Raw genomic sequence first — 14875 nt, forward strand, 5'->3', positions numbered from 1 at the left:
AAGACTCTTACAAGAGACAAAGAAGGACACTACATAATGATCAAGGGATTGATCCAAGAAGAAGATATAACAATTGTAAATATTTATGCACCCAACATAGGAGCACCTCAATACATAAGGCAAATACTAACAGCCATAAAAGGGGAAATTGACAGTAACACATTCATAGTAGGGGACTTTAACACCCCACTTTCAACAATGGACAGATCATCCAAAATGAAAATAAATAAGGAAACACAAGCTTTAAATGATACATTAAACAAGATGGACTTAATTGATATTTATAGGACATTCCATCCAAAAACAACAGAATACACATTTTTCTCAAGTGCTCATGGAACATTCTCCAGGATAGATCATATCTTGGATCACAAATCAAGCCTTGGTAAATTTAAGAAAATTGAAGTTGTATCAAGTATCTTTTCTGACCATAACGCTATGAGACTAGATATCAATTACAGGAAAAGATCTGTAAAAAATACAAACACATGGAGGCTAAACAATACACTATTTAATAATGAAGTGATCACTGAAGAAATCAAAGAAGAAATAAAGAAATACCCAGAAACAAATGACAATGGAGACACGATGACCCAAAACCTATGGGATGCAGCAAAAGCCGTTCTAAGAGGGAAGTTTATAGCAATACAATCCTACCTTAAGAAACAGGAAACATCTCGAATAAACAACTTAACCTTGCACCTAAAGCAATTAGAGAAAGAAGAAGAAAAAAACCCCAAAGTTAGCAGAAGGAAAGAAATCATAGAGATCAGATCAGAAATAAATGAAAAAGGAATGAAGGGAACGAGGGCAAAGATCAATAAAACTAAAAGCTTGTTCTTTGAGAAGAATAACAAAATGGATAAACCATTAGCCAGACTCATCAAGAAAAAAAAGGGAGAAGACTCAAATCAACAGAATTAGAAATAAAAAAGAAGTAACAACTGACACTGCAGAAATACAAAAGATCATGAGAGATTACTACAAGCAACTCTATGCCAATAAAATGGACAACCTGGAAGAAATGGACAAATTCTTAGAATAGTAGAACCTGCCAAGACTGAATCAGGAAGAAATAGAAAATATGAACAGACCAACCACAAGCACTGAAACTGAAACTGTGATTAAAAATCTTCCAACAAACAAAAGCCCAGGACCAGATAGCTTCACAGGCGAATTCTATCAAACATTTAGAGAAGAGCTAACACCTATTCTTCTCAAACTCTTGCAAAATATAGCAGAGGGAGGAACACACCCACACTCATTCTACGAGGCCACCATCACCCTGATGCCAAAACCAGACAAGGATGTCACAAAGAAAGAAAACTATAGGCCAATATCACTGATGAACATAGATGCAAAAATCCTCAACAAAATACTAGCAAACAGAATCCAACAGCACATTAAAAGGATCATACACCATGATCAAGTTGGGTTTATTCCGGAAATGCAAGGATTCTTCAATATACACAAATCAATCAACGTGATACACCATACTAACAAATTGAAGGAGAAAAACCATATGATCATCTCAATAAATGTAGAGAAAGCTTTCGACAAAATTCAACACCCATTTATGACAAAAACCCTGCAGAAAGTAGGCATACAGGGAACTTTCCTCAACATAATAAAGGCCATATATGACAAACCCACAGCCAACATCGTCCTCAATGGTGAAAAAATGAAAGCATTTCCACTAAGATCAGGAACAAGACAAGGTTGCCCACTCTCACCACTCTTTTTCAACAGAGTTTTGGAAGTTTTAGCCACAACAATCAGAGAAGAAAAGGAAATAAAAGGAATCCAAATTGGAGAAGAAGAAATAAAGCTGTCACTGTTTGCAGATGACATGATACTATATAGAGAGAATCCTAAAGATGCTACCAGAAAACGACTACAGCTAATCAATGAATTTGGTAAAGTAGCAGGATAAAAAATTAATGCACAGAAATCTCTGGCATTCCTATACACTAATGATGAAAAACCTAAAAGTGAAATCAAGAAAACACTCCCATTTAGCATTGCAACAGAAAGAATAAAATATCTAGGAATAAACCTACCTAAGGAGACAAATGACCTGTATACAGAAAATTGTAAGACACTGATGAAAGAAATTAAGGATGATACAAATAGATGGAGAGATATACCATGTTCTTGGATTGGAAGAATCAACATTATGAAAATGACTCTACTACCCAAAGCAATCTACAGATTCAATGCAATCCCTATCAAACTACCACTGGCATTTTTACAGAACTAGAACAAAAAATTTCACAATTTGTATGGAAACACAAAGACCCTGAATAGCCAAAGCAATCTTGAGAACGAAAGATGGAGCTGGAGGAATCAGGCTCTCAGACTTCAGACTATACTACAAAGCTACAGTAATCAACACAGTATGGTAGTGGCACAAAAACAGAAACATAGATCAATGGAACAGGATAGAAAGCCCAGAGATAAACCCATGCACATATGATCACCTTGTCTTTGATAAAGGAGGTAGGAATGTACAGTGGAGAAAGGACAGCCTCTTCAATTAGTGGTGCTAGGATAACTGGACAGGTACATGTAAAAGTATGAGATTTGTTCACTCCCTAACACCATACACAAAAATAAGCTCAAAATGGATTAAAGACCTAAATGTAAGGCCAGAAACTATCAAACTCCTAGAGGAAAACATAGGCAGAACACTATGACATAAACCACAGCAAGATCCTTTTTGACCTACCTCCCAGAGAAATGAAAATAAAAACAAAAATAAACAAATGGGACCTAATGAAACTTCAAAGCTTTTGCACAGCAAAGGAAACCATAAACAAGACCAAAAGACAACTCTCACTATGGGAGAAAATATTTGCAAATGAAGCAACTGACAAAGGATTAATCTCCAAAATTTACAAGCAGGTCATGCAGCTCAATAACAAAACAACAAATAACCCAATCCAAAAATGGGCAGAAGACCTAAATAGACATTCCTCCAAAGAAGATATACAGACTGACAACAAACACATGAGAGAATGCTCAACATCATTAATCATTAGAGAAATGCAAATCAAAACTACAATGAGATATCATCTCACACCTGTCAGGATGGCCATCATCAAAAAATCTAGAAACAATAAATGCTGGAGAGGGTGTGGAGAAAAGGGAACACTCTTGCACTGCTGGTGGGAATGTGAATTGGTACAGCCACTATGGAGAACGGTATGGAGGTTCCTGAAAAAACTACAAATAGAACTACCATATGACCCAGCAATCCCCCTACTGGGCATATACCCTGAGAAAACCATAATTCACAAAGAGTCATGTACCAAAATGTTCACTGCAGCTCTATTTACAGTAGCCAGGAGATGGAAACAACCTAAGTGTCCATCATCGGATGAATGGATAAAGAAGATGTGGCACATCTATACAGTGGAATATTACTCAGCCATAAAAAGAAATGAAATTGAGCTATTTGTAATGAGGTGGATGGACCTTGTCATACAGAGTGAAGTAAGTCAGAAAGAGAAAGACAAATACCGTATGCTAACACATATATATAGAATTTAAGAAAAAAAAATGTCATGAAGAACCTGGGGTAAGACAGGAATAAAGACACAGACCTACTAGAGAATGGACTTGAGGATATGGGGAGGGGGAAGTATAAGCTGTGACAAGCAAGAGAGTGGCATGGACATATATACACTACCAAATGTAAAATAGATAGCTAGTGGGAAGCAGCTGCATAGCACAGGGAGATCAGCTCTATGCTTTGTGACCGCCTAGAGGGGTGGGATAGGGAGGGTGGGAGGGAGCGAGACGCAAGAGGGAAGAGAGGTGGGAACATATGTATATGTATAACTGATTCACTTTGTTATAAAGCAGAAACTAGCACACCATTGTAAAGCAATTATACTCCAATAAAGATGTAAAACAAAAAAAAGAGAAAAGCAATATTGTGACCCCTGTTTTTATTTATGTATGTTCTCATGCTATTCCTTTTTCTCAACTTTTTAGTATTTTATTGTTCTTCTGTTTAGCAGCATTTTTTTTTCTTTACCGAACTTGAGACTCTTTTGCTTGCAATATGGAAATTTAACTTGTGTGCACCAGCTCTAATCTCCTTACAGCTCCCTCCTTGCCCACAGGTTTGTCAGTGAAAGCTCCACACGTAACAGTAGAGGCTCCCTTTTCCTGTGTGCCCTCATTTCGGGGCTTCCCGCTGGGATGCTCACACACCATTCTGCCCACTCCTTTTGCAGACTCTTAGCTCAGCATTTTAGTCTTGCCCTCTGCTCTCCCACTTGACCTTAGTTCTTTGCTGAACCTTCAATCCTCCCCCAGCCATCCTGAGCTCCTACAACCCTGGCCCGCTCCAGGGACCACCTCTTCTCCTCTTATTTTCTTCTACCTCGCACTGTGGAGTGGCCAAACAAAAGTGAATTTATACTCATTTGAGAATTGATACGTTTGTTCTTGAAGCAGCGATGATGTTATGTGTTCACAAACTCTTGTTTCTCCTTCCACCTAGGCACAACCTCCCTTATAATTAGGTGAGCTGGGAAATGTGTTCTGGTCAGTGGGATGAGGAGGAAGACCTGACTCTTAAAACAAGTTTTGTTCTACTCTCTGATGCCTTCTCTTTTTCTCCTCAGCTGGCCAAATTTGAGGACACACTGGAGGACTGTGAGGGTCTCACGTGAAAGGAGCCTAATATAGGGAGACTAATAGAAGCTTATCTCCATCAACCTGTTTTATGCTTTTTGATTATTATGTTTTCTTGCTATTTCCTTTTTCTTTGTAACATGTTTAGTTTTCACATTTCCTTCAGTGATTTACAAAGTATACATTTTGTTTTTTAATTCTACTTTAGGCTTTTTTTTTTTTTTTTTTTTTTTTTTGCGGTACGCGGGCCTCTCACTGTTGTGTGGCCCCTCCCGTTGCGGAGCACAGGCTCCGGACACGCAGGCTCAGCGGCCATGGCTCACGGGCCCAGCCGCTCCGCGGCATGTGGGATCTTCCTGGACCGGGGCACGAACCCGTGTCCCCTGCATCGGCAGGCGGACTCTCAACCACTGCGCCACCAGGGAAGCCCTACTTTAGGCATTTTTAAACATTTTCAAAAATATTCCTAAATGGGTATTTTCTCTAATTATCAACTTTAAGAAAAATAATAAGCACAGGGAGATCAGCTCAGTGTTTCGTGACCACCTAGATGGGTGGGATAGGGAGGGTGGGAGGGAGATGCAAGAGGGAGGAGATATGGGGATACATGTATATGTATAGCTGATTCACTTTGTTATAAAGCAGAAACTAACACACCATTGTAAAGCAATTATACTCCAATAAAGATGTTAAAAAAAGAAAAAGAATATACCATTTCACTCTCCTTTATGTAAGACAGAAAAGCCAAAAAGATTTTACTTTCCCCTCTGCCTTCCGCCAACTATCAAAACACTGACAATACAAGCAGGGACTATAGACTCAAATTAAATATCATCTTTCATGGTCATCAATTCTTTGTATAGTTTTTCCCTAAACATCTCAGTTGGCTAAAAATTATGCCTATTTTAGTTTCCTGTGGCTGCTGTGACAAAGTACCACAAATGTGGTGACTTAAAACAACAGAACTTTATTCTTTTGAAGTTCTGGAGGCCAGAAGTCTGAAATCAGTATTGCTATGTGGAAATCAAGGTGTCAGCAGGGCTGCACTCCCTCCAGAGCCCCTAGGGGAGAATCTATTCTTTGCCTCTTCCAGTTTCTGGTGATTGTTGGCATTCCTTGGCTTGAGGCCTCATCATTCCAATCTCGGTGTCTGTCTTCACATCACCTTTCCCTCTGTGTATATAAAATCTCCCTCTGCTTCCTTCTTATAAGGATATATATGATTGCATTTAGAGCCCATCCAGATAATCCACGATAATCTCCTCATCTCAAAATCCTTGGTTTGACCACATCTGCAAAGATCCTTTTACCAAATGAGGTAATGTTTACAGGTTCCAGGCTTTAGGACCTGATAACTTTGGGGGCCTGCTGCCCTCTCTTTGCAAGTTCTTCAACAAGCCCGGGCGGGCAATTTTCTGTGGCTCTTGTGCATATTATATCCTGGCTGAATCAATGATTCTCCAAAGTCTTTGGTCTTTGATGTTACAGAGAAGAAACTTCAGGAGGGTTGGATTAGTTGTGATTGTTTATCGGAAATGGCTGTTTTATTTGCTGAGGGCTGACTGTGTGCTTACCTGTGTGTGTTTTGTCAAGTGCTTATAGGGATTTTTTTGTTCTCCATGGAACTGTTTCATTTTTCATCAAGTTGTATCTTATTCATTTTGCCTGGAACTCAGTGAGTCCTTTCAATTCACCAAGGATAAGAAGAGTTTGCCATCATGTGTTTTATTGTACCTTTTGTTAATTGTTCCATTTGTTAATTGTTCTTCTTCATTTATGCCACCTGGATTGATGCTCTGTCTTCCACATTTGGCAACTTTTCTTTCATTACTTCCCCACCTTCACACCTTTTCTCTTCGGTCTCAGAGAGATTCTCCAGCTTGTCTCCTATTTCAATGTTTTTATTTCTTACAAGACAACTACTGTGATTTTAATTTCATTCTGTATTTAGTTTCTTTTCATTCTTCACTTGTCTCTGTCACTGTGTTTCTAGTTCAGGAGCTCTCTTCCTCCATTTCACCGTCCATTTTCTGCTATTTCTCATCCCTATTTCTTATATTTAAATGAGAATATTATCTATATACCCATTTAAACTTTCCTCTGCCTACTACAGTAAAATCTTTTCAGGAAATTGTTTCTATTTCTTTAGGAAAATGGTTCTCTTTCTTTAAGAATGGTATGTTTTAAGTAGCATCACAAGTTTTTCATTTAATTTAGTTTAATTTTTGCTTATTTGTTTACTTATTTTTTGAAAGGGAGAGATTTATACTGGTCCAATGTGGCCAACCAACAAGGTTTGCATTTCTTTGGTTGAACTGTTTATTTTCTTCCTAAGAGATGTTGGAATTCATTTCTGGGACTGTAAACTGGCAGTCAAATTGATGTATTCTGGCCAATTCAACTATCTAGTGTAGCTCGGCTGGATTATTATTCTTGGATAATTTGAAGCAGTTTTTCTTTTTCTAGAGTTAACCTATGAAAAGCTAAAGTGCCAGAGTGCACCACCACTCTTGAAGCTACATTTATACCTACCAGGTTACCTACATCCTCTCCTTCAAACACTTTTGAGCTCCTTTTTGTTGGTTTGTTGAAATTGTAAATCTGACAAAGCCATACCCCATTGTGTTTGTGCTTATCTGTTCAGTTCCTTCAGGAGGTCAGTTCTTGTGGTATGAGTACATGGACCTTCTCTGTTTAAGGTCTGACTTGCTGTCACTGCAAGAAAATAAACCTTCTGGAAGCTGCTAAACCTGCAGCCACAATTCCTGGCAGGAGCTATGAACAGAAGCTTTACTTCTGGTGCCTCCTCTGGGCCAGCTGCCTGCTTGCTGGGTAAAGGGAAGCCTCACTGACCTCAGTGGGGAATTGCTGCCCTCTGATTGATATGAAAATGCAGCGGGGCCATCTGGGCTTCAGGCACAGCCAGATGTTTTGTCTAGTCCTGCATCCTCTCAGGAAGACAAGTTCCACTGGGCAGGGGTTCTGGTTAATCAAAACCATGGCCCCCTCTCTCAGCAATCCTACTGCATCTTAACCAACAGCCAAGAACAGAGTTTCCAGGTTGCCCTCGTGTTAATCATTAAGAAGCATCTCCACAGTTAAAAATCAACAAACTAGGACTATTAGCCAAACATGAACTTTATAACTAAATGGGCATTAGGAGCAGAAATAAGAGCTTCCAGGAACAATAAGTTCTCCATTCTCCAAGTGCCCCAGATCTCTTCATGGAAAGCCTACCAGCAAAGCACTGTGCCTTATCCCTTTCCCCCTTGCCTTCTTTATAGCCAGCCACGTACAGCTCTCAACCTCAATCTAGTTTGTACTCAGTTCTTTTGAGTGTAACCAGGACCCCTCAAACAGTTACACTCAATTCCTCCTTGGTTTCCCAGTCAATTTATCCTCTGCATTGCTGCCACTGAACTTCCTGAAGTGGAGATATCATCACAACATACCAGATAATGAGCTCTTTCAGAAGCAGCTACCCACCCCTTCCTCTCTTTTACATGCCTGGAAGGTCTTTACCTCCACTCTGCATGGTGAACTACTACTGTTTGGTAAAGTGTAGCTAGACTAGCACTTCCTGTCTGTAACACCCTGCCCCTCAGCTGCCAGCTAAAATTATGAACTGACCTTGCAAATGCTTTCTATTGTGTTTTGTACATACTTCTACTACAGCATTTATTTCGTTATATAAGAATCTAGGTAGGCACTATAGGTAGGCTTCTCTGTACTCCATTTCCAAACCTCTCATCTGTCTCTACTATTGAAACTGTAAAAGCAAAACAAAACTGATCTCTCACTTTCCCTCAGCCAGTCATGGCAAGTTCAGACTAATGGAATGTAGGAAGATGTCTGTGAGGATGGTGGTTCTTTCTCAATAAATATGTAAACCCTCCCTAGAAGAAAACTCTGCTCCCTTCCCTCTTCCCTCTTCTTTGAGACTGGAACACAGACACAATGCCTGGAGCTGCAGCAGCTGACTAGGTAACTATGAGGACGAAAGCCTAAGGATGGCAGAACAAGAAGAAAAGCAATGGTATCCTGAGCAGCTGCACCAGGTCTGGATGGGATCTTCAGATTCTTTTTCCAGGACAAAAAGTGAACCCCCATCTGCTGAAGCCAGCTTTAGTCAGTTTTTTTATTTTCATTCCTAATGGATACAATTTCTATCTGTAAGACTGAGACCTTCAAGGGAAAAGACTGTTTCTTATTTATATTTATACCCTCAGTGACTGGCAGAATGCCTGGCACTACGTGCTCCAAGTTTTTAAATGAACTGAATGTCGTTACTGTCTTCAAATTATTCCAGTGGCTGCTCGTTATCCTCAGGAATCCATGTAGAGTTCTCATCTTGGCATTCAGGGTCCCGCAGAGACCCGTCTCTACCCATGCAACCTTGTCCCTCCACATCCAGCCACATCAAGTGACTGCGTGTTCCTCCTTTGTGGACAGACCCTATACTTTCCCCTAGGTTCATGCCTTCACTCTCCTTCCCCTCAATTGGCATGCTTCCCCTCTACACCTCCAGGTAGAACTTGTCTTTCTCTTCCCCATTACTGAACTTGGCTTGCACTTACTGTCTTGGGGGTACCTGTTTATTTGCCTATTTCCCACTAGAATATGAGCCCCTGGCAGACAAGGACTGGCCGTGGTCTGACCTTTGTGTTTCCCACCACACAGCATCACACAGTCTCTGGCACAGAGAAGGTGTTCAATGTCCTGGTTTGTTACATGGAACTAAACCAGGGTCAGAAGAGTAGACCAGGGTCAGACAGAATGGGCTTGAAATCTGTATCACTGGGTAATTGTGAGACATTCATCCTTTCTGGGCCTCAATGATCCCATCTATAAAATGGGGACAATAATAACTGATCTAGAACCTGGTATGCTGTAGAGACTGGATAAACACTAAGTAGAGGGGAGGCCCAAGAGCAAAAGGCTTTGCCTCCCACTCTTCCCCAGTTGTCATCTGAGCTGGTCCACTGATTATCAAAAGGAAAACTCAGACCCAACATCGGAAACTGAGAAGAGGTCCCACCCATGTGGGCTGAAACTTCCATGTTCTATGAACTGACAACATAGTTAGGGGTGACATGAAGGGCGCAATTCCCTGGTCTGTTCTCCTGCTGTTAGCTGCCAGGCCTGGACAGAGTTCATCAGTCAGCCTGTCCCATTCTTGGCCCTCAGGGGCCTTGCCAAATGCTGTAGGCCGCACTGCCCCCCCTGCCCGCCCACGTTCAAAGGCAGGGTCTCACAGCCAGCCCACCCTTGTTGTGCACACCCAGGAAGGGCCCGCTTTCCTGCTTGGGCCCCACCCAGGGGTCAGCCTGAATGTGAATCCCTGCAGCCACCCACTGTCCCCCTGGGCACTCCTGGAAAGGGACTCTCTTTGCCCAGCTTGCTGGGGTGAGGCAACCACGGATCCCTCTCGCTGCCTCCAATGCTTGGTCGAGGCTGAGCAGGGTGCTGGGAGGCATCTGCAAGCCTTCTGTCTGCGCCCCCGGGGACAGTCCCATGGACTGGCCTGTGGGCTGTCGCACATCCCCTCCCAGCTGGCACACCCAAGGGAAAGACCTGCTTGACACCTGCCCCCACCAACGGCACGGCACCCACCATCTGTGATCTAAGGGGTGACCTATCACCTGCTGTGCTCCGGGATGCCCATCTGGGTCAAATGAATAACCACCTACAGCTCGTGGAGGGGGTTCTCCACATTTGGGAATTACGTCCCAGGCACTGTTCTAAGGGTTCAGATACATTAGCTCACTTCATCCTCACGGCAGCCTCAAGCGGTAGGTACCACTTTAATCACCGTGTTACAGGGAAGAGAACTGAGGCACACGGTGCCTGCTTGAAGAGCTTCCCAAGCTACAGAGAGAATAAGAGTGGTAGGTAGTGTGGTGGCCGAGTCTGGCTGTCAGCTGCAACTTGATACTGAATGAATGACAACTGGGACATAAAGATAGTCAGCTCTTCAAAGGAATCCAGCTGAATGTTCAACCCAAATGGCCCAACTGCAGGACGCAGTCGATGCGGGGAGGGGTGGGGGGTGGGGGGGCGGGGGGAAACAGGAGCTGTTGTAAAACAAAACATAAATACTGTCCTCAGAGAGATGCAAGATGGCAATGCATTGATAAAAACAAAAGTAAGCTGTCAAGAGAAATCTGAAAACACAAAGTGCAGCTTTCTTGAAATAAAAACGAAAACCAAAACAAGATTTCCGAAATAAAGAGGGAGGAATCACAGAATAAATACCGTTGAAAACAGAATTAATGAAAACACAAGACCATTGGCAGAATGCAAATGGGATATGGATCTTTCAAATCACCAGAGGAGAAACAGAGCAAATTAAATCAAATCAACTAAAAATAGGAAGAGTTAAAAATAAAAAAAAGCAATAAAGAGCATAATATATTTGAAAGAAAGCATAATACATTGGATGTAAAAGAAATGTATAAATCCCTGAACTCTTTTCCCTTTCTTCAAATATACATAGAACATAAGTAAGAAAAAATTCAAAAAGTAACAAGGGCACAATGCAGTAAAAGTGGAACTGATTTAAAAATCACACAAAATATATAACTTAGTAACTTTTAAGACATTCTTAAGTACTCAGGTTGAAAAGAAATCTAACCTCAAATTATAGACTAGAAATAAACACAGCTGAACAGTCTATATGAGGAAAAATAAACTCCCCCATAGAAAAATACACAAAGAGCTTGAAGCAGCAAAGGTAATTAAATGCCATCTTGCCCATCAAACTGGTTAACACTGCCAGGATTGACAACATAAAGAGATGCTGGGTAGGGAAGCAGGCTTTTGGTAGATGTGTAAATTGCTGCAATAGCTAGAGGAAAATTTGAGGTCATGTATCAAAATTTGCCTTCTAAGAACATATCCTAAGGAACTCATTGGACAACTGTTCAAAGATTCATGTGTAGGGATGTTTACTGGGGCAAAAAACTGGAAATATTCACTTTATCAATAGGGAAGTAGTTAAATAAATTATGGTTGTACAGACAACAGAATTCCCTGTAACCATCAACCAGGATGAGGCTGATCTATATAGACTGAGAGAATAAGATGATGATATATGAGTAAAGGGTAAAACAAAAAGCGAGTTACTGAGCCACTCAAAGAGGTGATCTCGTTTTAGCAAGCATGCTTATTGCATTTGCTTTCTGTAGACGCTGGCATACAAAATACCTAAAAGAGGAAGTTGAACAAATGGATATCAATGGCTATCTTACATAGGGTGTGCAGAGGAGAACAGAGTAAGACGATGGGGACTTTTGATTTCTACTTTATAAACTTCTTTATGGTTTGTACTTTGAATTTTTAAAAATGAGTATCTCTTTTTCATAAAGAAAAATTCCATAAAGAAATTCTCACTTAAAAAATAATAACTAAGTCTTACTCTGAATAAGGGCAGAAACACAAAAGGGGCTTTGTTGTGTTTGTCTGAATTCTATCTGGTTACAAATTCCCTTAACTTTGTGGCTGGTGATTCCAGGGAGGGGTGGCGGGATATGGGGGGCGGTGAGGGAGAGAGAGGAGAGAGGGAGAGAACACGCTAGAGTACAGATGTGCATGAGGACTCTACAGACGCTGGCTGGCACGGCAGCCTGGGGTGGAGGGATCACAGGAGGAAGGCGAAAGTGCCCCATCACTCCATCCCCATCTTTTGGCCACTCTCCGTGCAGCCTCTGCTCAAGTGGCATCAGCTCCTTTGAGGTTGTGTGGCTCCAAGAAGCCTTCCCAATGGAGGGCTGAGGTTACTTTCATCCTCTCCCCGCCATTCCCCACCTCAGGGTCCTCACACACACAGCTTCAGGCCCCCTCTACAGTTCTTTCTACCTCTGGAGAGAATATTTCCTCTATTTGTCTCGATCCTCTCTTCCTGAGGGCTAGGAAGGGATGCTCTGCTCTCCCCTGCAGCCCACCCCACACCCATCATTTCTGTAAGTGATAACAGTCCTCACGTCTGCCCAGAAATGCCATCACTGAATTCTTGTGCTCTCCCTGTCAGCCGCTCTGAGATCTCTCGGCTCTCCTCCCACCCTTCTCCTAAACCTGAATTCCCGGGGACTGATGTCGCATGTCATGGGCATGCTAAGGTTACTATGTCATGGAGGAGACGCACGCCCCAGTACTTAGGCAAGAAGTATCAGGATGTCTACAGTTACCTTTGTGTGATTCAGCCAAAAATGAAAAAAAAAAAAAAAAGGGACAGAGAGAAAAAAAAGTAAGAGGGCAAATATTCACAGTAGTTGAGTCTAGGTGGGAGGTAAGCAGGTGCTCGGCATACTGTTCGACTTTTCTATTTTACATATTGTATGTTGCCCAACAAAAAATAGGGAAACAGAAGAAATCTCAGTTTCCACATTTCTTGAGGCGAGTGAGACCGGCTGGTGTGACTCCTTAAATGTCTCCTAAACTCGTCCCTTCTCCATCCTTCTTCTCCATCCCATCGCCACTGGCAGGGTTCAGGTCTCCTCATCCCGACAACACTCTGGAGACGGCCTCCTCCTCACTGGGGTCCCAGACCCCATCTGTCCCCTTCTCCACAAGGCTGCCAGGACAGGGCCAAACTCAGCATCACGGCCGCCACGGTCCTCTGTGCTCTGGCCGCATGCAGCCCGCTCCACCGGTTTCATCCCTCCACCGAATCTCAGGTGATGCCCCAGCCATGGGGACCAGCTCCTTAAGCCCGCACACCCTGCATCACCTCTTCTGCCTAGTAGGCCCTTCTGTCCTGCCAACCTTCTTCCTTGGCTACCTGGCAACTCCTCTCCATCCTACATGACTTACTCTGGTGTTTTCATTTCCAGGATAGCCTCTCTGGTCTCCTGTCCAGCTGCTCAGTCCCCTGCCCCCTCCTTTCACCACCTCGCTCTGTGTATACGCACATCTCCTCTTTGCCAACAGCGGCCGTGGTCTTACTCATCTGGGCAACGCCAGTGTCTCCCACAGGCACTGCCATGTATTCAGCAGACAGGTATTACATGGAGGAACGAATGAATGAATGAGTAACGTGCAAGGTGGGAACGTGGGAAGACCTCCTGATTTGCATATGGAGACACCTGTGATGAATTCACTGTTCATTTACTATTTACTGAGGGACCTTCATGGATCTGCTAGTCATAAAACTACCTTTATATCTGGGTCCTGCTTGTTTCATTCATTCATTCATTCAACACTTGACACTTGTTAAGCCTCTGCCACTGTGCTGAGAGCCAGGAGACTTGTGAAGATGAATTGGGCAGAGAGCGTGGCTCTGGCTGGGGAGCTAAAGCAGGAGCATAAATGGAGGAGAAGAGTGGTCAGTGTCATAAAGGAAATACAGGCCATGGGCAATGGGAACGCAGAAGCGGAGAAAGGACTCCTAGGAGTCTCCTGCGAGTGGACTGGGGGAGACTTCCTGGGTGAGCTGACATGTGCACTTGACTTTGAGGGAGCGAGCGTTGTAGACTTAAGTCTTTGGAGGGAGGGGGGCATTCCGGGGAGGGCACAGTGGAAACCAAGGCACCGAGCACGGCCATGAGTACACGTACAGGGGCCACTAGCAATTCAGCTTTGTCATTGAAGAGAAGTGGTGGGAAATAAGGTTGGGAGGTGGGTTGAAGTCCTGACAGCCTTGAAAACCAGGATAAGATGTTCAGCTCCTGTGAGCATGGGTGCCACGCAAGGGTTCTAGTTAGAGTGTGAGTCGATCAGGCATGCTTCCAGAAAGTGATTCCAGAAGCAGCGTGGGATGAATTTTTGTATTTAACACAAAACCCCCAAGAGCTCTGCTGACCTCATTTTGCACAGGGCCGAGCTCAAAAACTTGCACGCGGCAAACACTTCATACATTTCTTTAACTGGACTGGGTCTAAGACCATGTGTACATCAGCGAATGTGCAAACAGCTGTATCTCTGGCAGCAACACAACCGTTCAGCCAGTTCCCCTTCACGGAGACCTCGCCAGGGCAGGGAACCTCTCCTAGCCACACTTCTGCCTCTTGTCTTGACTCCCCACTCTTCCAAAGTCTCAACAGTTCATCCCTGGATTACTGCGACAGATTTTTGACTGGTTTTCTTCCCATGAGCTCCCTCCACTGTAAATAACCCTGCTTAGGAACCTTCCACGGCTCCCTCTTGTTTACTGGCATTTAGCATCCTCCGTAAGCAGGCTGCTTCCTAACCCAGTCTGTCTCCCATTCCTTTCCACATGCATTCCCCACGC

The 14875-nt window shown here is 43.0% G+C and overlaps 1 protein-coding gene across 1 annotated transcript in view; it reads right to left on the reverse strand.

The window, feature by feature from the left end:
• Positions 1-14875, reverse strand: part of CSMD2 (CUB and Sushi multiple domains 2) — a 661886-nt gene that overhangs the window by 176059 nt on the left and 470952 nt on the right. The window lies entirely within an intron of this gene.

Source organism: Phocoena phocoena, chromosome 1 (genome assembly GCF_963924675.1).
Source record: "Phocoena phocoena chromosome 1, mPhoPho1.1, whole genome shotgun sequence".
Classification (NCBI taxonomy): Eukaryota; Metazoa; Chordata; class Mammalia; order Artiodactyla; family Phocoenidae; genus Phocoena; species Phocoena phocoena.